The sequence below is a fragment of the Diorhabda sublineata genome, chromosome 3, assembly GCF_026230105.1.
Source record: "Diorhabda sublineata isolate icDioSubl1.1 chromosome 3, icDioSubl1.1, whole genome shotgun sequence".
Taxonomy (NCBI): domain Eukaryota; kingdom Metazoa; phylum Arthropoda; class Insecta; order Coleoptera; family Chrysomelidae; genus Diorhabda; species Diorhabda sublineata.
Window position 1 is genome coordinate 5,163,929 of NC_079476.1, and position 24,899 is coordinate 5,188,827.

General features: G+C 33.2%; 1 protein-coding gene and 1 non-coding gene across 3 annotated transcripts in view; both read right to left on the bottom strand.

Annotated features, from left to right (window-relative positions):
* The window catches only part of LOC130441391 (rap1 GTPase-activating protein 1), a 990,184-nt gene that overhangs the window by 696,851 nt on the left and 268,434 nt on the right, over positions 1-24,899 (bottom strand). The gene's annotated exons all lie outside the window — the stretch shown is intronic.
* On the bottom strand, positions 12,151-12,224 carry Trnat-agu (transfer RNA threonine (anticodon AGU)). Its single transcript has one exon. It is a non-coding gene; the product is annotated as a tRNA-Thr (tRNA).

A 24,899-nucleotide genomic window follows, 5' to 3' on the forward strand; every position in this document is an offset into this window, starting at 1 on the left:
CTTAGAAGAGTTTTTGGTTTGCTCTACTGTCTAATTCTAACTTGTCTCCAATTCCTCCCATTATTTCTGTTTGTAGTGCAAGCAAAACCATATTTTTCACTTTTTCACTTTGTATTGCTCGCAACTTCTGTGTGTAGTTCCAATAGATATTCGTTAGGGTTAGGTAAAAAGGTTATAAAAGATCTTTAGTCCGTTGTACTACAGCTATCTCAATATTTCGTATTTTCATTTGAAATAACTGGAAAAGTCAGATAAAATGATAAATTTCCAGTATTGAAACTCTTGTAGCTGTAAAAAGATAAGACAGGAAAGTTAAAGGGAATTGCGATTTCTCGAATGATGAAATTGTCTACCCAATGTGCTGCCCAAGATGATGATAAAATAAAAACAATATCATCCTGACTGATTCAAACAATTTCACAAAGCAAAACATTCCAAGTATCCGAATATAATGTAACACCCTCGTAAATCATAAAAGTATAAGATCGTTGAAAATGTGTATGCAATAAAAAAAACTCAATCGTACTCTTATTTTAAAGGTTTTTCTAAAACTTTCTGTGAGGTCTTTCAATTCATTTAATGTTATAAGTCCCACTAAACAGAGTGTTTCAAAAAAGATGATCCCGTCTCTAGGATAGATAGAAAACTGAAAAACATTTGGGGTTTGTTCAGTAAAAAATTTTCGTAATTTCATATCCACTTAATGGTATAATTAAAATACGAGCATAATATGAACGCATGTAACAAGCGTAACATTTTTTAATTGAAGCAATTAAAGTTCTTTTGGTGTGAGTTGCATGCAAGCAATGTGTCGTTTAAAATTAATCATATTCAAATTGTTATACATATATTGATATAAAACGGATGTAGAGATCGTGTAACGCTGACACAGTTTTAAGTTGGTTAATTATAAAGAATGATGAATGGGAAATCGTAAGTATATAATGGATGTTATACGGGTTTAATATAAATATATAGTAGACTTCATTGTAATCTATAATCTAATGATTTTTATAAATGTAAGTTTAGTAAAACAGTTGAGTTTGGTATATTTATTTTATTATATGGTTGGAAACAAAGTAATTTCGGTTTAGTAGTTCTTAATCCATTTTGCTCAATGACCTTCTGTTAGCTTTCTTTCAGTTTCATGATTCCGCGCTTATAAAATTTCTGAACCTTATTAGCAAAAAACTGAATCAGGAGCGATTGAAGGTTATCATCATATTTTGAAAGTTTGACCATTCAGAGAAATCTGTAAAATTCGAAATAAATGGTAATCGAATGGTGCAAGATCAGGGTTGTATGGGGGCTGTGGCATTACTTCCCAGCCAAACTCTAATAGTTTCCCACGGGTTGCTAAAGATGTGTGAGGCCTCGCATTATCATGGTGGAACCGATTTGACAATTCTGGCCGTTTTTCTTTGATTACTTCATTCAGTTTCGTTAATTGTTGACAGTAAACATCAGAATTGATTGTTTGGTTTCTTGGAAGCACCCCAAAAAACAAACAAAAAACCTTTGTAATCCAACAAACTGACAGCATGAGCTTTCGATGTGGTTTGTGCTGGTTCATCATGTTTCAACTATTTGATGGTGCAGGACCCAGTTATTTCAATGTGACCAGTACCATGTGACAAATTGCAAAATACGGAACTAACATAATTTATTCAAAAAATGAAGCAAGGCTCTCCATCAGTAAAAAACGAAAGTACTTAGTTGCTAACCTTACATATTTCACGTCTCCTTTGCCATGCAACTTGTAAATAAATAACAGTTCAGATTTGTTAAATATTGGTTATAATGTAATACAAAAATACACCTCCAGATATTGTTCAAAAGTCATACGATGTTTGTAATAATTTGCTATCAAGTACACCAAAATTTCATAAAGTAATTATTTTGTTAGTTTTTTTTTGAAAAATTATCCAGGAAATGTGAACCATCAACATTATAATTCCAGCCCTTCTGTGTCGTTAGTCTCGCTAAAACTCGAGAGCGGCTGGACGATTTGGCTAATTCTGGTTTTGAATTATTTGTGGTCCAGAGAAGGTTTAAAAGGTAATAAATAGGTATATGCTCAAAATAAAATAGAAGACAACCAAACATCACTAGATTGATATATTTTAAGTTTTGTCACAAATTAAATTTCTGACCTTCTTCTAATGCCTTGCACCTACAGTGCGTTGGCGATTATCTTTTGGCCAGACATTTATTTATAGCTGCTTGACACAGCTCACCGGTGTTATATGCCAGTACAATTTTTTTTATTGCGTAGCCATGATATTTGTTTTCGGCCTATGCTTTTCTTACCTTCGATTTGTCCTTGTATGATCAATTGGGGTGTTGTGTATCTTTCTCCTCTAAGAACGTGATCCAAGTATCCAACCTTCCACACCTTGATCAAGTTAAACAACTCTCTCTCAGTCCCCGCTCTTCTTAGTACAGCCTCGTTCCTCATTCTGTATGTCCATGGTATACGCAACATTCTTGGAAGGGTCCACATTTCGAGGGTTTCTAGTTTATTTATGGACGATATCTTTAATGTCCATGTTTCCATGCCATACAGTAAAATTGACCACATATAACATTTAATTTCCTGTTGCGGGTCCCATTTCTCATTTGTAGTTATCCCTAGATATTTAAACATCTTCATTTGCTCGATAGGCGTGTTCTCTATATGCAATGGGGCACTTAAAATTGCATTTGTACTTACTGCCATGCATTTAGTTTTTTTTGCATTTAATTTTAAGCCATATGATTTCCCAATATTATTTATTTTATCCAATAATAATTACATCTCGAATACGTTGTCTGTGAGTATTGCCGTATCGTCCGGATGCAAATATTATTCAGCGGGTATCCATTAACTTTAAAGCCATAATCAGAACCCTCAAGAGCCTCAGCAAAGACCTTCTCTACATAGAGGTTGAAAAGCATAGGAGACAAAATACACCTCTGGCGTACCCTTCTTAAAACTTTGAAGTCTTCTGTGCTGATTGTCTGATTCAGCCTAGCCCGTGATTTCTGGTTCCAGTAGAGGTTCTGAATAATTCTTATATCTCTGCTGTCGATGTCGGCGCTCTGCAGCGTTTTTATCATAGTGTCATGCTTGACGGTGTCAAACGCCTTCTCGTAGTCGATGAACGTGATGTAAACGTCTTTTTGTTGGTCAATGCAGTTTTTAACGAGAGAATTTAGGCAGAAAACTACTTCGCCTGACATTTCTGAAAGCAACCAGAATATTTGACAACCAACTAATATGTCGATCCATCCTTTATATCGATTGATATCTCAGACAAAGAGTACATCCTTATTTGTGAGTGACAATTACCGGCTAGGTACGCGAGAACATTATTTACTTCTGTAATCCTTTGTGTTGGTGTTTACAACTTATGGGTTTTTTAGTTGATCTTTTGTGATTGTGACACACAGATACAACTGCGAAAGTGTTTGCGAAACATTTGTTGAACATTGGAAACAATAAAATCGTAGTGGACACCTCAACCGGATTCATCAAATTACCCACAGATTTCTGTCACATAACAAATTCTAAAGAGGAGCTTATCCAGCGTGTTTTCCTAGATATAGCGCAATAGTTCAATGATCATAATTGGCTGGGTGAATAACCAAAGTCGACGGCGAAAAATAAAGATGTCGAGGATCTCAATGCGACCACTCAGAATTTTCTTCAGTTGGTTTCTTTCAAATTAGTCGCACCATTGTGAACCAGGATGACGTAGTTTTTAAATTCATTGGAATTGCCTGGATTACCACCTTACAATTTGTAATTAACTGTAGGATCAGTTGTCATCATGTTGTGTAATATTAATCAACTTCGAATGGCCGTGAAAAAGGTGATGAATAACATCATTGAGCCAATAATCAAAAAACGGAAAATACAAAAGAGGAGATGTCTTGATCCCGCGTATACCGATGATTCCAACGGATTAACTATTCGATTTTAAACGTTTACAATTTCTGGTCTTTGCGATGACCATAAATAAACCGCAAGGCCACTGGCTGGAAGTTTGTGGAATCATCTTAGAGTTTCCCTGTTCCGCACATGGACAATTATACGTCATCTTTGTTCATTTACGCACCACAAAACAAAACAAAAAATATAATTTATCAGAAAGCTTTAAATTGATCAACCGACTGTATCATAACTTTGTGTGTCTGTCAATATCAAATTAAAACCTTATAAATAGCCAGTATTTCATGAAAATATTGTTTTGTGTAATTAAACGAAAATAATAATAAAACTTCATTCATACCCAGCATTCATTTTTATTTTTTTTAATAAACAAAGAATTACTTTTGTTGGTTCTAAGTTTATTTTATACAAAAGTTTAGGTCTTTTATATACTTTATATACATTCGTTGCATGTCACGATCTTATACACGTCTTTTGAAGCCCCACAATTGAATTTTTTTAGCATTTATCTACACCAATCGACTCAAGATTTTTTTGAGCGATAGTCAAAGTATGCAGTATCCAACGCGAACAAATCTTTTCGACAGCCAAATATTCATGCAATATCGGATATATGCAAGTTGAACTTATGCCCAAGTATGTCTTAATCTCCCAGTATGTCACATGACGATCAGTAATATCGACATTTACTGGCACAACAACAGATTTTGGACAATCTTCAGAAAATTCATTCTGTAGCGAAGTGCGATTATGGTTGAATTCGGAAAACTAGCGAAACAAAGTCGAAAGTCATAGAAAATCATCGCACTAAAATGTTTAATGTTTGAAGTATCTGTAAACACTCAAATATCATATACGATATGATCATATGACAACAAGTTTTAAGTGCGTTGTTGTTTCACTTTGCGTGAGCCGCATGGTAGCTATTTACAAGTTTTGAATAACTCTGTATCGCACTAAATAATCAAAACATGATTAGTTTGTCTTTCACTGATCGCAAGGATGTTAATTAAGTGGCACTTTTTAGTACATACTTTTTTAAACTCCCTCCAAAAACGTTTATAAAAACAATCATACCTCGATAAGAAACTCGTGTTTATTCAGTTTAAGTACACAATTCGACTGGTACATATCTTCACGTTTAAAACATATCCAATATTGCTGCACCCATACAAACTACAAGTGGGCCAGTAACAGTATTATCAGACACTGACTGCACTGCTCGTTTGTTTTTTGACTTCGTAATGAATGTCTTTAGTTGACTGTCGAATGTGTAAATTGGATGATTGTTTGTCGATCACGAGCTGCGTACCACCATTTGCTTCGATGTATATTGAAAGTATAAACAATAAATATAAGCTGTTGGACACGTTGACATTAGAAAATTTATTTCTGATTATTCTAGTCAATTGAACACCACTTTAACCAATCAAGAAATGACGAGATATATTTCCGATTACACTATAATCCAATCTCCAATGAAATTTTAATAAAAAGTAAGGCCATGCTAAATTTTCAATGTTTTGTAAATATAATCCTCGGTAGTATAGTGGTAAGTATCCCCGCCTGTCTTGAAATTTATTTGAAATATTGTGACAATATATTTTTAGTAGAATGCATCTAGAATTTAAAAGAATTTGGAGTTTTTGAGAGTGATCATCCAGAGTTTGGTTACTAATAATCTTCCACAATCAAGCAATATCAATGCATCTTTCCCAATTCAATATAATCAATTCTCCTTTGAAATAGTAAGGCCCTGCTTAGTTTTCAATTATGATTCATTCTTCATTTTTTGTTAACATAATCCTCGGTAGTATAGTGGTAAGTATCCCCGCCTGTCACGCGGGAGACCGGGGTTCGATTCCCCGCCGTGGAGATGTTATTTTTATTGGAAAAGTTCAAATCTCTTGTCGGGACGAGGTGAGGCCCTGTTGAATTTCGAACAACCACAAGAACTCTAAATAATGATTGTAAATATCCAATCATAATATATTTTTTTCACTAGAATTCTTCAAGAATTGAAGAGAATTTGGTGTTTTTCAGAATCATCCTCCTAGTTTAGTGATTAGTAATCCACCAATCAAGCAATACCAAGGTATCTTTCAGATTTTACTATAATCATATATCTTTCAAAATAGTAAGGCCCTGCTCAGTTTTCAATTATGATTTCACTATTACTGAATTATTTCTTTCGATTTAATGTTATACAGTAAATTGGAAATAAAATGTTGCTGTTTGTCATGACATTAAAACATAATGGATAATTTAGATGGCGTGATATTTATCTGGAAGACAATGTGACAGAGAGTATCCATCAATTTTTTATGACATAATCCTCGGTAGTATAGTGGTAAGTATCCCCGCCTGTCACGCGGGAGACCGGGGTTCGATTCCCCGCCGTGGAGATGATCTTTTTATCGAAAAAGTTCATATCTCTTGCCGGGACGAGGTGAGGCCCTGCTGAATTTCGAACAAACAAAAGAACTGTAAACAATTATTTTAAATATCCAATAGTAATATATTTTTTTTAGTAGAATTCCTCAAGAGTTGAGGAGAATTTGGTGTTTTTCAGAATAATCCCCATAGTTTAGTGATTAGTAATCCCACCAATCAAGCAATATCAAAGTATCTTTCAGATTTCACTATAATCATATATCTTTCAAAATAGCAAGGCCCTGCTCAGTTTTCAATTATGATTTCACTATTACTGAATTATTTCTTTCGATTTAATGTTATACAGTAAATTGGAAATAAAATGTTGCTGTTTGTCATGACATTAAAACATAATGGATAATTTAGATGGCGTCATATTTATCTCCCCGCCGTGGAGACATATTTTTTATTACGAGAGAATATCTTCAACAGTATTCGTAACGTATCTACCAAATACTCACTGAATAATTCTTAAAAGTTCTCAGTAAACAAATCAAAGATTACCTTAACTAAAAATTATAAAATTTTGACCATTTAATCTATACACGATTCAACAAATCATAACATCCTTTACAATCATATGAAATTGATCTGAAATAGAAGGTTGCAAATGAGTATAATCCTCGGTAGTATAGTGGTCAGTATCCCCGCCTGTCACGCGGGAGACCGGGGTTCGATTCCCCGCCGTGGAGGTATTTTTTTATTATAAAAACTTGCCTCTTACTATAAAACAAGTGAGGATCTTTTTAGTATCGGATAATAACAGAAACTGGCAACTCTGTTCGTATTGAAATTTTAGAATAAAAATCACATATTTTTTTCATAGAAAGCATATATATAATCCAAGAGGTATTTTTTCTATATTACTATACTCAAATTTTACTTAAAACAAGTGAGAGCCTGGCTAAATACCTAAATTAACATTTTAAGATTAAAAAATACCATATTTTGACTCTATGATGTGAGAGCACGCACTGAATAATGTGAATGGTGGAATAACTTATTTGATGGACAGTGTTTTATTTGAACATAATAGTTAGTATTATACTTACACAATATTTTTCATTTTGAAGAATTGGGTAAATATTAATGCAATACTAGGTAGTATGGTGATCAGTAAGGTTCAGATTACATGCAAAATGCGTATTTTTACATATTGCAACAAGTTCGCGTCATGGGTCCTTAAGCCGGACCTGTCCGGCGGTTATGGAATTCTAAAATTCGGCAAAGGCGGCAACCTTCGATATACGATTGAAATACCGGGAATTCTAAAATTCGACTGACGCGCCACCTCTTACGGTTGCTTTTTATATAACTTTTTATTATAGCAGCCTGTTTATTTACATTGTTTCTATTGATTAATTTCTAGGAAGGTCTATTTATCTATGTGTTTTGTTTCTATACTTTTTAGACGCTTTTAGAATTCTTTTAAGATATATAAGGAGTTTATGTAGCCTAGTTTAGTTCAGTTTATAATAAATAGTCGTAGTGAACAGAGCGAGTTAGCAAAGTAATTGATGAATTTAAGTAAGTTATTTATATAATTAGTTAAGTGATAGTGATAAGTGAATTATATTATAAGTTAGTGTAGTAAAAAGTATTTGAATAAATTAATAACGTAAGAGACACTGCTTATTAATTAACCCCACGAATAGAAATCGTATGAATAAATTAGATTTTCAAATTTTTTAAAATTTGATAGCATATTCTGTCAAATGTATGGTTACTTTCGAAAAATATTGAAGTAGATTTGACCTTATCCGAAACTTTCATTTGATGGCAAATCTGTTTTTTGCAAACCCTGTTTTAAAAATATGTTAATTTTGAAATTTTCATTAAAATCACAATTTAATTTGTATAAGCTCCAATAACTAACCATACATTAAATTTTGTTGTGGGTTTTAAATTCGAAAAAAGTACCAAAATTAATTTCCTTCGAAATTTTCAAGTCTTTTCTTTTATAGTATTCGCTAAACAAAAAATATTGTTCTGAAACCTATTCGTGAAACAAAGTATCATCTTAATGGAATTCTGTCTTTCGTTGTCCTTTGGGATTAAGAAGTTTTTCCATCTAATCATATACAGTAAATTAATACTGATAGCAAGGTCTTTCAAAGTCACTGTATTTATTAGAATAATATTAAATCATTTTCGATATCAAGTTTATTATACGGAACGGAAACCAGTAGAAGGATTTATCTGTATTCTGACGCTGGAATATTGTTTTTCTGCATTTAATTTTTCCTACGTGAAACAGTATATTAGACTTTAAAACACATCAGTCTTCGGCGTATTCCATATGGTCTAGCTACTAAATAACGAGACTGGTTACGAAAAAGGGTTTTATTATAAAAATTATTCTCCTTTCGAAAGCTTCACTTCAATATACTCCCCTCCACTCGTCACACACCTTTCCATACGTTTTTTCCATTGATCGAAGCAGTGCTGGAAGTCTTCTTTGGTAAGTGCCTTTATGAGCTCAGCCGTTTTTTGCTTTACCACTTCCATCGACTCAAATCGGGTCCCTTTCAAAGCAGATCTTTTTCTAACCTTCGAGCAGACCCGTTGTGGTAAGAGCTTTTGATGAGGAGTCAGATTTTTTGGCACCAGCCTCGCACAGACTTTTGTCATATGTAATTCCTCGTGGAAAATTTTTTTAACTGTTTCTGTATCGGTGTTTACCGCATCGGCAATCATTCAGATACTTATTCGACGATCTACAAGCACAATTTGGTTGATTTTGGTCACTTTTTCCGGAGTTGAAACAGTCACAGGGCGACCTGGGCGCTGGTCATCTTCAGTGCTTTCTCGACCGTCACTAAAGCGCTTACACCACTCAAAAACTTGCGCACGAGTTAGAGAATTGTCCCCATAGGCCTCTTGCAACAATTTACAGCACTCGGTCGGAGTTTTTTTCAATTTATTGAGAAGTTTGAGATTGTTCCTGTTTTTCGACACAAATGGTTTTCAAACCATTACTGCACAAATAATATACTAGTGATGGAAACGTCTTTTGGGACGTGCACAGACAAAATATCTAGATACCCAACGCACTAGGGCGCCCTCTAAGCACGCGGTCTCGTTATTTAATAGCCAGACCTCATATTGATGGCTATATAGGCTTGCACAAGAAATTGGAATTAGCCAGATCGTAGTGTAAAATATAATCAAGCAAAGCAAAGATTTTAAAATGTTAAAAATATGTCAATAAAGTAGATATTTATGTTTCTTTTATTTTCTCGGTGAATGTAAATGACATAGTAGAGAGGCTTGATTGCTTATCTCATCTTGAGGCATTTTTTTATTACAAATATCTGCTAATGTAATACCCTCCTACCTTTAATAAAATTATGAGTATGTCTAAATAAATACCTACATTACAGACATCAAATTTCCATACTCATATGCTTAAAAGGAACACAAGACTTACACATTCCAACTTTTGGTTATTAACATGTGAAAATATGAAGAAATATTGGAAAAAAGAGAATCAATAAATAAAAATAGAAAGGATTCAGCTCTATATCTATATAACTTCGGATATGCAGAGGCTTATGATTATAGCTCTATCAAGGAAGCAGTATCAAATTAGAAAATTTCAATAAGGAAATATGCAAAATTTTTAGCTTGTTTGTTGCTATTTAGTTGCTGAAGCCGCGATTTTGTTGCTTAAATCGCAATTACTGCTAAACTCATATAAAGTTAGCATAAAATTTCGATAAATCAATAAATATCGTATCAATTATTGAACTAAAATTTGTTGCTAATTTTTTGCTGCAAGTAAGAACTACCGGAAATTAGAGAAAAAAGACCGGACGAATTTTTTATTCTACTAGTTATTTTCTTGACACTTGCTAGCTTGAGCTCGACTTGTTACACGGAACAGGGAGAGAAGATTTAGTTGCTACATTGAACAATATTCAAATGAGCATAAGCAACAAAATGGAAACTAGAAATTCCTATTTTGTTGCTCACTATTCAGACTCATCAGACGCAATATATATATAAATATATATAACTCTAAAAATATTATATATAATCGAAAGAAAAAATATATTCATATACCTTAATTGCTCTCCGAATTTGATATAGAAAATATTATTACATCTACTTACAGTACGATATCTGTTCTTTGTTTTCGCGCATAATTGCGCATTTTAACTAAGAAAGGAAAATGACAAGTTTAATGCCTGTTACGAAAAAAACACTGTCGTAGAAATAGTTATTTTCCTAACAAGTGCGGAAAGTGATACTTTCCCGCACGCGATTGCAGTTTTCCCGAACGACGCGGAGCGGAGTTCGGGTAAGCGGTCAAGTGCGGGAAAGACACTTTACGCATTATTTTTTCTACGACCGTATATACAAAAAAGTATACCAACCTATTTTCCAAAAATTATTTTATTCCAACAAACATAATATACAAAATTTTAACTAAAAACTACTAATTATTATAAATATTGATATTGAAAACACAATTTGTTGTATTCTGTAGACTAGTAAGAATTACCGGTCCAGTAGACTTATTTGGTTTCAACTGGAAGGCAGATGACGTTGATGAGGATGGCATCGGTTGCAAGTCGCATGAAGATGACGATGACGGCAACGGTTTTAAGTCATTTGTAGTACATAGAATTTTATTTGATATTTTTTTCTTCTTATTCGCTTTAGGTTGGTTATTTTTTCGCCGGAGTCTGCTAGGAACGTTGCCGAAGAACGTCTGAAACTGTGTCCTGTATAACGTTCCGGATTAGGTAGGCGTAAATATGCGGCAATTTCTGCTGACATCTTACCAAAAGTGTTTACGCCAACGCATTGAACTGAGCATTTTCCATTCTTATAATGAATAAAAAATCGGCGGTGTAGAGTGGTAGGTGGTCGTAAATCTGCGTGCTTTCAAATAGGTTCCATCATTTATTTCTTCAGATAAAAGAAATGATCTTGACGAATGATTTTTGGAATCAGAAATTTTCACAACAATTAGGTTGCCTTTATCTTGAATGTCGTCAACAGTGATATTTACAAGGTCGGATCTGCGGATAGCGCCAACCAGTGCAAAAATGGTAACCCTGGATATATCTTCTTTAGTAAAAACTAAAAACTTGCGCTTTATTTTTACTAAACTTTTTACCATCGAAGAGCGGGACCATAATGTATTAGATTTCAAAACCTTACTTAAGTCTGAAAAATACGCCAGAAATACCTCTTCCTTATAAGTTTTGGCCCCTTTCTCCTTATACCATGTAACAAAATGGATGTATTGCTTCTCATACCTTAGTCTTGATTAGGCAGGTAACAGCTCGGAATTAGTTTCATTTGCAGCCTTCAAAATGGCTTCGGGAAGTTCTTCGTCGGATGAATCCATTAATATTATAGCATCGGATTCGGTTTAATGTGGTTTAATTTAGAAGAAGATTGTACTTATTCGGTCACTTCCAAGACGTTTTGAACAACTTTGACGTTTTAGTAACAATTACATTGTTATATAAAAAATATCTGTATTATTTCATATTTTGAAAACATTAAGAATGCTACAAAAAGCTAGAAAAGGTTTAAATTTTATTTGGAATTTTTATGGAATATTTCGTAAATATTTATTTACCTGTAGTGACAACAGTTATAATTTCAGAAGCAAAAAACTATCTAATAAGGTAAAAATTTGCATAATTTTACTTTCCCGCACTAGTGCTAAATGCGTGCGGGAAAGTGGGTTAAAACGCACGGTCGTAGAAAAAATTAGTTTCAGTTCTTAAAAATATAATACAATTATTGTCAAAAAAGCATTGAGGCCCCGGCGAGATTCGAACTCACGATCTCCTGTTTACTAGACAGGCGCTTTAACCAACTAAGCCACGGCGCCTTGTAAAACTATGTACTGATTATATTTAAGAATACGGAATACGGGAATACCAAATACAACTTTCAAGTATTCCAATGAATTTTTTCAATGAACCGATATGTGGAGTAGGAACTGAGAATTATAAGCGTGTACTTTCAAGGCGTGCATTCATTTAAGAGGATTAATAAGCCAAACATGTCAAATCTAAAGTTTACACTAACAAAACGACTTCTTTGGCACAATTAAAACGAAATCTCCATCACGAAATGGCAGCCATTACAGACTGAATACACTGTTTATACCACCACTAGACCAACACATAAAATGCGCGTCAGACAGTGCAATTGTGAGTTAGTTCACTTTCAATCTTTGAAGATGATAACAAGATTATCGAAACGCGCGTCAAACAGAGTAATTTGGAGTGTTGGTGTAGTGGTAGTGTAAACCGTGGATTCATTATGAGTATAGCCAACAGTTCCAGAAATTTCGACTTAGCCATTACAAAGAATACCTGCCAAGCCGTTAAGGCAATTTTAGGGCTCGATTAGATGAATGCCGTTAGTGCAACGATGGAAATTTGGTCGATGTTCGTTTTAAAGGCCGCTTGACATGGTTACTGCCTTGCTTGGAGTCTGATGGACAGAAAAGAGCACCTAGACGATGGTTGGCGAGACCCTAGTTAGATAGAGCAAGAGGAAATATGAGTTTAGCTATATAATTAGACGAGAAAACATACAAAAATTAATTGAGAATGGATTAAGGAACATTTCAAAGGAAACTTATAAGGAAAATAAAACATAGGATAACTAAGATATCCTTGGTGAGAGACGTAGTGCTAGCGGATCAGAAACTCATCTCTTCTCAGAATTGCAACGCAATATAAAAGTCATAAAACCAATAATGTTACTAGAGAGAATAATTAGCCGAACTTCATCTTGTATTGCATTGCACGTTGTGTGAGCGGCCTCAAGAAATAAAAAAAGCCGTGAGCAGCAGAGCTCAATCACGAAAGTCGAATTTTTCGTCGAATAATACACAAACAAATCTTTCCATAAAATGAATTTCTTGGAAATGATATTAATTCTCAATCTTATTTCTTTATATGGAAAATTTGCTATTCCTCAATAACTTTTCATTTCACTCTCTCTCTGTTTCTCTCGAATGAAAATTCATAATTTCAATAGACCCGGTGGTCTCGAACGCACTTGTTCAATTCTAATTGACAACAAAGAAAAAATTGTCATAATGACAAGAAATTTCGAAAATGGGAAGTAAAAAAAATCACCCTAGCAACGATCATACTCGTATTATTCATTAAATAGGAGGCGGTCCAGTTCAACAATTACAACGATCAAAATGATTTCGGGCGTTTTGTGCTAGAAGAACTGAAGAAGAAAACTTTGAACTTGAGAAAGACAATTCTTCAACATTACTCCTATTTGCATGCGAAGTTCGAACCCTCTAGTTAAACTTTTTCTGGCCAAAAAATAAGAAAATATAACAAAAATGACCATAAAATGGAGAGGGGTGGAGATGGAAAGTTTTGACCTTAGACAGGAAATCATCTTGCAACTAATTGAACCTACACGTGAAATTTCATTTTTCAGTCGCTTTTCGTTTGACCTGCAGAGGTGAGCAAAGGTCAAAAACCACTTTTTTGCACTGCGAGCCCTCGAAATATTCATTTGTTTTCAACCAAACTCTAATAACATCAATCCGCCGCCAAAAAAGCCATGTATGCTAATTTTGAACCAAATCGGACCCATAGCAATTGCTCGAGAGACGAAAATAAGAATTGTAGCTTAAGCAGATATATAGATATACATATAAACTACAGACATTCGAAAAACCATCATAATCGTGTTCAGGAGGTCTCAAAACATGGGAAAAATAATGTCCCCCCCATTTTTCTTCTAGTCATACCTACGGTAATAGTCTAATTTTTTTTGAAAAATTCGACTAATTACCGGGCAATGTATGTTCATATATAACCAATATTTTTTCAAAATTAATAATACTTTTCTTAAAATTGCTTTTTTAAATGTGAATTTTCTTTTGGGACGCACCATGTATTTGGAAGTTTCTCCTAAATTCTTGCTTCATGTTGATCATTTTGGATCTATCAACCACATATTTATTTTGCAGGATTATTCTCGTTTCGAATAGGTCATTCGTTTCTCACATAATGATGATCTCTGGCTTTGCTGTCCCACAAACGAAGGAAATAAGAATATTTAGTCAATCCACCTTGTAGACATAATAACAAACCGATTACTTTAATGTATCTTTCCATTGATGTTCTTCATATCTTATTAACGTGCACACAATATACTGCATGTCGTATTGGTAAAAACAATTTTATATACTCATTGTAAAGACGAAACAGTTTTTAGACTACATGTAGAAGAATCAACGAATGAGCGCCATTCTGTTTTAGTATATTTTCGATTCAGTGCTTTAAAAAGTCAGGATTATCACTAAAGTATTCCCCTTCTCTTAATATTAATTAAACTAAAGTCATCATGTATGTTAATTGATACAAATAATTTGTTTTAAGAAAAAAACTAAATTAAAAACAATATTATAAACATTATAGATGTTTATATAGATAAGAATGTAAAAATAGGAAAAGAAGATTACTTAAGTCTAGCCGAGGAATGCAACATGTATATTAGTTTAGCACTAGCTTTAAACATTACAAAGAATATGAAATTATGTGAATGATACCAGGAACTACCAAGGGTAACCAAATAGATCACGTCTTAATATCAAAAAGAAAATCAAAAATGATACAAGATCTAAGATCATACAGAGGAACAGGTGTTGACACTGATCAGTACTTAGTAATAATCAAAATTGAATTAGGAATGGGAAATATAGTGAACAAGACGATAAAAAGCAGAAAATAGAAAGTGCAGAAACTGAAAACAAGAGAAGAAGAATACAGAAAAGCAGCTACAAAAGAGTAAAGAAAAAGATACTATTGACGAGCGATGAGAAGAGATTAAGAAAAGTATTATAAATTAGTGGCTCTTAACCTTTTTAAGCCGCGACCCAAATTTGAGAAATATGTTCATGTCGCGACCCAAAAAAAGTCAAAATTTTTTCATTGCTTTATTTTAGATCGTATTTTTAAAAAATCTTCAATCCTACGATGATTATTTTTTTTTAACTGCAGGTGCGGAGCGCCAGCCTTGAGTTTGCGGCGGCGGAATCGCGTCGTATAAAAATAAGTTTTTTTTTCAAATAAAATAGTATTGAAATTGTGGTTTTATTTTTTTTTACTTACAAATTTTTTATTTATTTTTTTAATAATAAAGATAAACAAAAGTATTTTTCGATCCAAGTAACATTTAATTAATAATCAAGTGTTTTTAATAATTTTTATTGACCAAATTAAGATCTATTTATAACTTTTTGAAAATAATTAACATTTTGAAACACTGATTCCAATTTAATCCTTCTTCTTTAAAAAACGAATCGACCGTAAGAAAAATATCTTCACGTTGTTGATTTTGATTTGCAAAATAAAATGTCCTTCTGTATATCTGTTAAACCTGGATACCGCACGTAAACCATGAGTTGAGCATCTTTATTTACATCTGTCGTTTCATCCAGTTGAATACTAAATAAACCAGCAACTTTTATAGCAGACATAAGTTGGCTCTTAATATCAAATGACATATCATTAATTCGTAAACGAATTGTATCATTTGATAATTGTATCTTTTCTAATTTCTTTGATATCCGCACATGATACGTGCCAAGTCAATCAGCAATATTATGGGGTTTCTTTTGTCTTGCAATATGCCAAGCCACATAAAAAGAAGCAAGTGTAGGTTGTTTGGCAGAATTTATAAAACCATTACTACTTGGTGCATCCAAACGCTGTCTTTTTAGATGGACTTCTTTTCTTTCGAAAAAAGTACGATCTTTTCCCTCAAAGGAAAAATTTTTATGTTTTGCATCAAAATGTCTTTTAAGTTTGTTCGGTTTCATCGATTCATTACTTAATATTTCACTGCACAACACGCAATCCGGTTTGTTCACTCCTCGATCATAAATGCATGTAAAACCTAATTCTAAAAATGCTTCATTGTATTCACGTTTTGCCATTATTAGGGTGATTACAAATTTACAATACGCACTGCAGCTTGATCACTCCACTATTAATAATAACACAAAATTTGTTTCTAAAATTCTTGTATTCACGTTTCACTGTTATTCACAACACAATACGCAGAAACGAGTTTTTGACAGAGAGCTTACTGAGTCTGCGCACACGCAAAGCAATGGCGTGAGTATTACCAACACCTCCTAGAGATTGGACGTCACTTCCGGAAGGCTATTCGCGAAGAACGGTAAAACCGAAACATTGTATTAGGGAGGTGTTGGTATTACTTATTATTTGGTGTATTACTAAATTTTTTGGTTCGACTCAGCGCGATCCAAGAAATATGCTTCGCGACCCAATTTTGGATCGCGACCCATAGGTTAAGAACCGCTGTTATAAATGAAATGTAGGAAGTCATTGGTACAAAAGAAAATAAGTTGAAATGACTACGAACTATGAAACAAGATTATTATGATATATATAGAAAAATAAGAAAAAAAACACAAAGCTAATGAAAACAAAGAAAATAAAATGGTTAAATAATAGTATGAACAACTTGGAAAATAATATTGTACAATTATATCAACATATGAAGAAACAAAATAAAAAAACGAACTACAACAAATATTAATGAAAAAGAATTGAGTCAGTATTTCAAAAAATTATTAACAGAAGAAGACAGTGAATACGAAGAAGATGATATAAGTGAAATTGGTACAATCCTAGAAAATGAAGAAAAACCGACGAAAGTGGAATGTAATGATCTAATCAACAAACTGAAACACAATAAAACAGGAGGACCGGACGAAATGATGAACCAACTAATAAAATATGGGGGAGATAACATAAGATACAAAATATTCAAGGTCAAGATAGAAAGAGTATGGGAAACAGAAGCAATGCCAAAAGAGTGGATTGATTGTACCTGATAGACTGAAAAAAGTAGTGGAAGCAGAAATAGGGGTATATCAAAAACAAACAGAGCAATAGCATTAGCAGAGCAAACAAATTAAGAGTCCACAAGGAAAGACCAGGGAAAGTTGGAAATAACGAGTATAGAGGATTTATGAACTATAAAATTAAGAATATATTAGAAAATTAGGATATAGTAAATACAATAGTAAATAGAATGGAAAAATCACATAATGGAGATCGAAGGAAAAAAGATTCCTGTTAGAACAAAAAATAGATGGGAAAATTAGATTGTGCAAGACATGGATAATCTGGGAGTACGGCTGGAACAAACAGATGCAAGACAGAGAAAAATGGAGAACAATAGTCAAGGCCTCAAAAATATGTGATAAGTTGTAATTAAATAGGGATAAAATAAAGGGTCAAAAAAGTTCAATTTCAGCGGTTAAAATCTTAATAGAATATATATACATATAGATGTACAAGAACATAATAATAAACATACATCCTACTTAAAATTATAAACTGTAATTACAATATAGAATTTTTGAATTGAAATCTAGAACAAATCGATGCTTACATAATCGAAACGTCAATACTTTGCCGACCTATCATTTCCTTGATAAACTAGCTTAAACAGCAATTTTATACATCAAAAAATATTCAATTTATTAATATTCAATAGTCATTCAAGGAACGTTCGATATTGATTATCGATATTTACGACCCAATTAAGATTTTTTCAATTTATATAATTAAAATCTAAATTTTTTATCGTTTTTTTATCAGATTTACATATCTGAAAGTTTGGCGAACAAAAAAATTATTTTTCGCAATTTTTGTGTTTCAAGTCTTTATACCGGATGGTTCGGAACGAATATTAGGGTTTTAATAAAACGTAACCATCTTAATGTCCTAATAACATGCAATTAATTTAATCCTCTTCGATAAACCTGGTACACGTTTTATAAAAAATCGACACACCTACATTAATCTAGGCGAGATGTTTTGAATCAAAGAGAAATTTATTTTGTCTCGGGAAAGCGAAGCGATCAGATCTCGATTCCTTAGATCTCAGCGGAGCTACGCAGCTTCCTAGAGATTCGGCACGCGCGACTTAGTTTTCTTTTTCCTTATGTATATTGTTTTGTTTGGTATTTATCGGATTAACACATCTAAAAGTTTGGCGAACAAAAAATTATTTTTCGCAATTTTTGTGTTGCAAGTTTTTATACCGGGTGGTTCTAAACGAATATTAGAATTTTAATAGTGACCACGCTACGTGCCCTCGCATTTGAAAATACTTAATACAGGTACACAGCTCCCCGAATAACTTCATCAATAAAACAATCCTTCCACCCCTGACTAACCGCTACCCGACCGAGGGAATTCTAAGTCACATTTCTTTAATAATCATCTAAATGTTCTAATAACATGCAATTAATTTAATCCTCTTCGGTAAACCTGGTACACGCTTTAGAAAAAATCGACACACCTACATTAATCTAGGCGAGATGTTTTGAATCAAACAAATTCATTCAGTCTCGGGACAGCGAAGCGATCAGATGTCGATCACTTAGATCTCAGCGGAGCTACGCAGCTTCCTAGAGATTCGGCACGCGCGACTTAATATAGTTTTTCGTTTTGTATATTGTTTTGTTTGGTATTTATGTATAAATACAGTAAGTCTAAGCAGTTTTCGAGCCTTTTTTGCTACCTCCTCACCATACTCGACCCTAAAACTAACGCCCATAGTAAGAATCATAATTAAGTAATTCGCTTAATGAATATTACAACAATAACGTATTTTAGCAGGGTTCCTGGTGGGGTTAACTAAATTTTTTAAGCTAAAACAAGTACTGTACCAAAAAATACAATATTCTATGGAAAACATTTAAAATGGACAAATATATATTTGTTACTAATTTATTTTCATAAAAACTATATTTTTTACATTTCTCTGATTTTTTAAGAATGTTTTTTCTGTATATATATGTTTTTTATATATATTTAGATCCTCAAGTTTTCAAATCAAACAATAATATCTAATTGAAAATATCAAGTCCCAAAAAAAATAAAAAATAAAAAAGATCCAAAAATTCTTTAGATGTTGTGAATTGACAACTTTGACGTGCTGGCAGCGCCTCCTGTTAGTATAGAGATCAGTGGGAGCCAAAGACAAAAATTCGGATACGCGAACTTGTGAACTCAAAATTTATTGCAAAGGCGCATTAATTATTTTTAAAAATAAATATTTGTTTAATAGATTTCGTTTGGTGTTTATTGAATTTATTAAGTGTTTTAATAAAGTTGTGAAAAATCGACATCGATATCGTGCCAGCTAAAAAAGATAAGACAAAATGTCACAAAAATCAGTTTTTCGTAAATAATTCGCGATCTATTGCTCGTAGGTCAATAACGCTTAATATAAAAATTGTTCCTAGTAAAATTGTCTACAAAAAAGTTCTGTTGGATTTTTCTGTAAAATAAACCGTTTTCGGAGTAGAGCGCTGAGAAAGAGACTAGAATGCACTCACATACAGTATCGTATACCGTAAACGAAAGCGTAAATTTCTTAATATACTTATTTTAATAAAGTTATCTTAGGAAGGTTTGGGAACTTGTGAAATCTATAACTCATCCAAATGACCTTCACTAACAGATGTTCCGTATTTCATTGTTGGGAGACCCGTTTCTTTCTACCTGCTACTGTTTGTCGAACTGTGTTTATTATAATTGTAAAATATTTCTTGAGTGTTAAACACGTTATTTTAGTTGTTTTCTGTTCTTAAACAGTTTTCATAATGAAAGATTCTTGGACACATATACTTGAACTTGATCAACCTACACCAATTTTTTTTTAAACAATGATGAAACAAAAATACTCTTGACTGATAGCCTCAACAATTAGCAACAAAAATATTTTCTGTTTCTACATGCCATGACCGGATGTGATATAACTTCAGCACTTTTTGGGAAAGGCAAATTGATAGTCATGAGGATGTTTGAGAAAAGACCCAATTTAAACAATTTTGCAGAAACAGTCCAATAAGAAAATTGCTCTTGGGATGTCATTGTCAATGCTGGAATACATTTTCTACTAGCAGTACTCAAAACAGTCGATAGATAATTGCACATACTGTAGTTTTGCACATACAAAGTACAGTTGTGAAATTTCCTTCATTATCACTTCTTCAGCAGCTCAACAACATATTTATCGAGTATATTATCAAAAACAAACCTAGCTAGGAAGAGAAATTGGTCAAAAACAGCCAATAACGACTTTATTACCACCAGCACCTGATGATATACTTAACACCATTTTATGTAATTCTACGAACGGTTGTGGCGGTAGAAGTGGATGCGAAAAAATTGGATTGAGGTGTTAAAAAGTTTGTGGACATTGCCGTGGCCAGTCATGCTCAAACGCAGGGTCAACAAATGATGGAGATTCAAATCTAGAAATGAGTCCACTCTACGTTTTGTCAGCAACTGTTACTGAAGATATCGGTAATGAATAAAAAAAATATTAGTCCGAAAACCAGCAACAGAAATACAGGACGTGTATTATAAGTCAGTAGATGCCTCGAACATGAAAAAAAAATTATATTTTCAGTGATTTTCTTTCAAATAAAAATTTTATTGATGATAGCTTCTATGTAGATGTAACTAAATATATTGGTGAGCTGACTATATCTCGGTGGAAAAACCGTCAACTGAAGTTATTATGTAGGAGTTAAGCATCAGCTGACCAGGTTTTCCTCGACTCTCTGCCAGCTGATTTTTTTTATATATCACAACAGTATATTAACAATCAGCTCACAAATTTTCAATTGGGAGGATATGACTGAATTCCTTTTTTTGTCGTGCGTGGGAGGCTACTGCCGCTTATCTCACCCACCAAGCTGCAGCTGACGTTTTCTAGGCTCTATTACATAACTCTCGGTTGCATATAACTAATTATCTTTCAAAAAGAAATAATTAACCAAATTTTCACCTGGCTCCTGGACTATATATAAGTTAATTTTTTTGTATTTCACTTAATTCCAATAAAAAATTATTTATTCTTGAATAAGAAAACTTTTTATTAAATATGATGGATTATGCCTACGGGGGAAACCATTTAACACGTTAACTGCCAACTACAAAATAACTCATAATTCACCTCCCCTGAAGAGTTTTTTTTGCATAATTCAACTAAGAAATAAAAGTTTTTTTAAAATACTACATTTTCTACACCTTTCAGTAATGACTTTTTATTTTAATTATCATTTTTAATGATTTAATGCGATTAAACGGAATTGTGGAAATTGTGTTGGCAGTCGACGTGTTAAAAAAAGCATACCTCGTAGGTGGTGAGGAAACGAGTGCATAGTCATGATATAGTCGCTTTTTCAGCGCTCTACTCCAAAAATGGTTGATTTTACAAATGCAAAAGAACTTTTTTGTATATAATTTTACTAGAAACATTTTTATAATAACCGATATTGATCTCCGAGCAATAGATCGCAAGATATTTACGAAAAACTGATGTTCGTGACCTTTTGATAGTACGGGAGTGGTCAATGCTGCCCTGTACAAACATAGGGCCAAAGACAAAACAGTGGTTCTTATGTATTTTGAGCCGCTGAATTCAAATATGAGTTTTTGCGAAGAACTGTTACGTTTTGTTTTAAATCACAATTGTTTACACAAATTATGAATAAATGATTTTTTCAGTCGGACAATTTTTTATACAAATATGATTCACTTTACGAATATGAGGTCTCTTGTTATTTTTACGTATAGAGCATATTTAAAAATTTTTGAAAGTCGAAAAATCAACGATTTTTACTAACTTTCGATGTTAATAACTTTTGAACAACTGAACACATTTTAAAGTTGAAAAATGGTATTTTTTCTTTGAACCTTACTCTATAAATTGGTATACTTTGGATGTTAGTGAAGGTCCAGCGTTTGACAATTAAGCGCTTTCTTAACGTCGCAGCGCGTGGCGACAAGCCTCGATCACTTCGCGCCGAACGCAGGCGGCTCTGTTCGTGCGCGCATTTTATGTCGTTAATCTACTATCTGCCTTAAAAAGAGATCCATTAAGATATTCTCAAATCATAGAGAAGAATATAGTTTTCTTATTGAATAAATATTTGATGTACATTATAATTTTATATCAAAGTTAGTATTACATGTCTACGCACATGCTGTTGTTTGTTTCAGTATTGTTCAATTTATTTTTGCACGTTATTTTTGTTTTTATTATATGACAAGAACAGAATGAACAACATTTAATGCCAGTTCTGACGCAACAACAAGATTTTTCTGAAATGCAACCTTTACATCGACAAATTGCTATCCATTGATAGGAGGCATTAAGACGTGCGCTCTCTTTGGAATTAATCAATTCATTCTGAAATTCATATCTATACAAAAGGTCTAAGTATATGTAACTTGATAGATGCTGAAGTAGAAGGTAATTCGGTAACATCACATTTTTTGTCCCGATAAACCCATTAACTAGTCAAAATTTTGTTTAAATGCGTTACATTCAACCAGGTTGTAATTTGAGAACTTATGAAATGGAATAATATTGTTAATATTAATGCCAAAGTTTTGTTGTTGTTTTGTTAAGGTAGATAGTAAATTTGCGACACAAAATACGCGCCAGAACAGAACCGCCTGCGTTTGTCGCGCGATGATCAAGGCTTGTCGTGCTTGTCGCTTGAGCAAGCGATTAATTTTCACTCGCGATAAGTGCCAAACGCATTATACGGAAAAATAACAAAAGTTTGGCAATGTTGACAGTTTGACGGAGGAGATCCTGACATTAGAAACTATGTGTGTGGCCAATACGTAGTCTGCGAATTACAACCATATTTCGTCTGGATAATTCAAACTTAATAGATTTTTTAACTGTTGGTTGAATGTCACGTAGAGCCGAAATAACTTGATTCCAATGACTTTGCCAGGGGTTACGATTTAGATTTTTTATTTATGCTTTTAAATCTTCGCGGTCATGGAGGTGAGAGAAGTGGTTTCATATAATAGTTAAGAAAGTATTTTGATTTCTGAATAGTTCATTTATGTCATGTATATCTTGGGCTAAAGGATGTCCGGTGTACGCATTTTTTATGGAATACGGAATCTGTGCATATTGCTAAGCATGAATCTGTTGAACTGTTGCAGAAGCTTGTAATATTGCGAATAGTTCACCAGTGTGAACACTACAGAAAGAGGAAATTTTATGGGATCCGATCTGATGTTACAGATGATCCAACTCCATCTTCGGTCTTTGAGGTATCCGTGTAGACCATTTGGTCATAATTTGTTTAAATAATTGCGATTCAAACAAAACGTGCCAGTTCTTCGCAAAAACTCCGGGCATATTTGGATTCAGCGGCTCAAAATACATAAGAACCAATGTTTTATCTTTGGCCCTATGATTGCACACGGCAGCATTGACCTCTCCTAGACTATTAACTTCTGAAAGAATGAATTTTTTATCCAACACGATACAGATTTCGATTTTTCAAATCATTATTACCACATCGTAATAAAGATGTATATAAAAATTTAGCTCAATAGGAATTTTTCCGCAGATAAAACCTAAAATGACTGGACTATACAAACCAAACCGTGATCTTTCTTGAATATTATTCCTTTTTGTCCGTACATCTTCTAGTGATGAGTAGCGAATAAGGATTATAATAACATCACAGTATACTCAAGATGCAGCTGTTCCTTCAAAACATTGTCAGAGGTTACCGATTGTATATAAATACTAAAATCGTCAATTCTACTAACAATTTATTCGGTTGCAAATCTACAAAACCAAGAAATTTTCTCGAAGGCCTTCTTATTGAAGCGTAGTGCCGCATTCTATCTAATTACATGAACATAACGGAGCTGATCACACATCGTTTTTGTATAAACCGTTTTGAGAATTTATAAATCGTTGCTATAATTAGTAGCCTGTCTTTTTAATTCAGAATGCCACTATTCTTGTAATTTTTGAAGAACGTTTATAACGTCATAAATTCTGTCTTTTCGATACATCAGTCAGTGGCGTTACCATTAATAAAACATGAAATTTCATTGTCTTCCAAACTACACACTTTAATATAATTTTCCAAAAAGGAAGAGGAGGAAATCAACAAAGCGAGATAAAATAGATTCAGAACCACAAGAATGGGAGGAGACTTTTCTATTTCCGATCCACAAGAAATGAAATCAAAAAAATTGTTAAAACTGCAGACAAATATGCCTAACATCATGTTCCACAAAAAAGGAAGATAAACAGTAGATAAATTTTTTGTTACTAAGGAATATAATAGAGAGACGTTACGAAAAAGGAGAAACACTGCACTTAACAGTCATAGATCTGAAAGCAGCTTTCGAATCGATCCAAAGAAACAACATGTGGAATATATTAAACAAATTAGACACATCAGAAAACCACAAGAATGGAAGGAGATTTTTTAGTTCCGATCCACAAGAAATGGGAATAAACAAATTGTTAAAACTACAGATAAATATGTCTAGATTCAGTGTTCCACAAGATATACACAAAGATGACTAAAAGAAGAAGTAGATGAGAAACTGGAAGAAGAACAAGGAGCATTCTGAAAAGGAAGATAAACAATAGATAAAATTTTCATACGAAGAAATGTAGACGC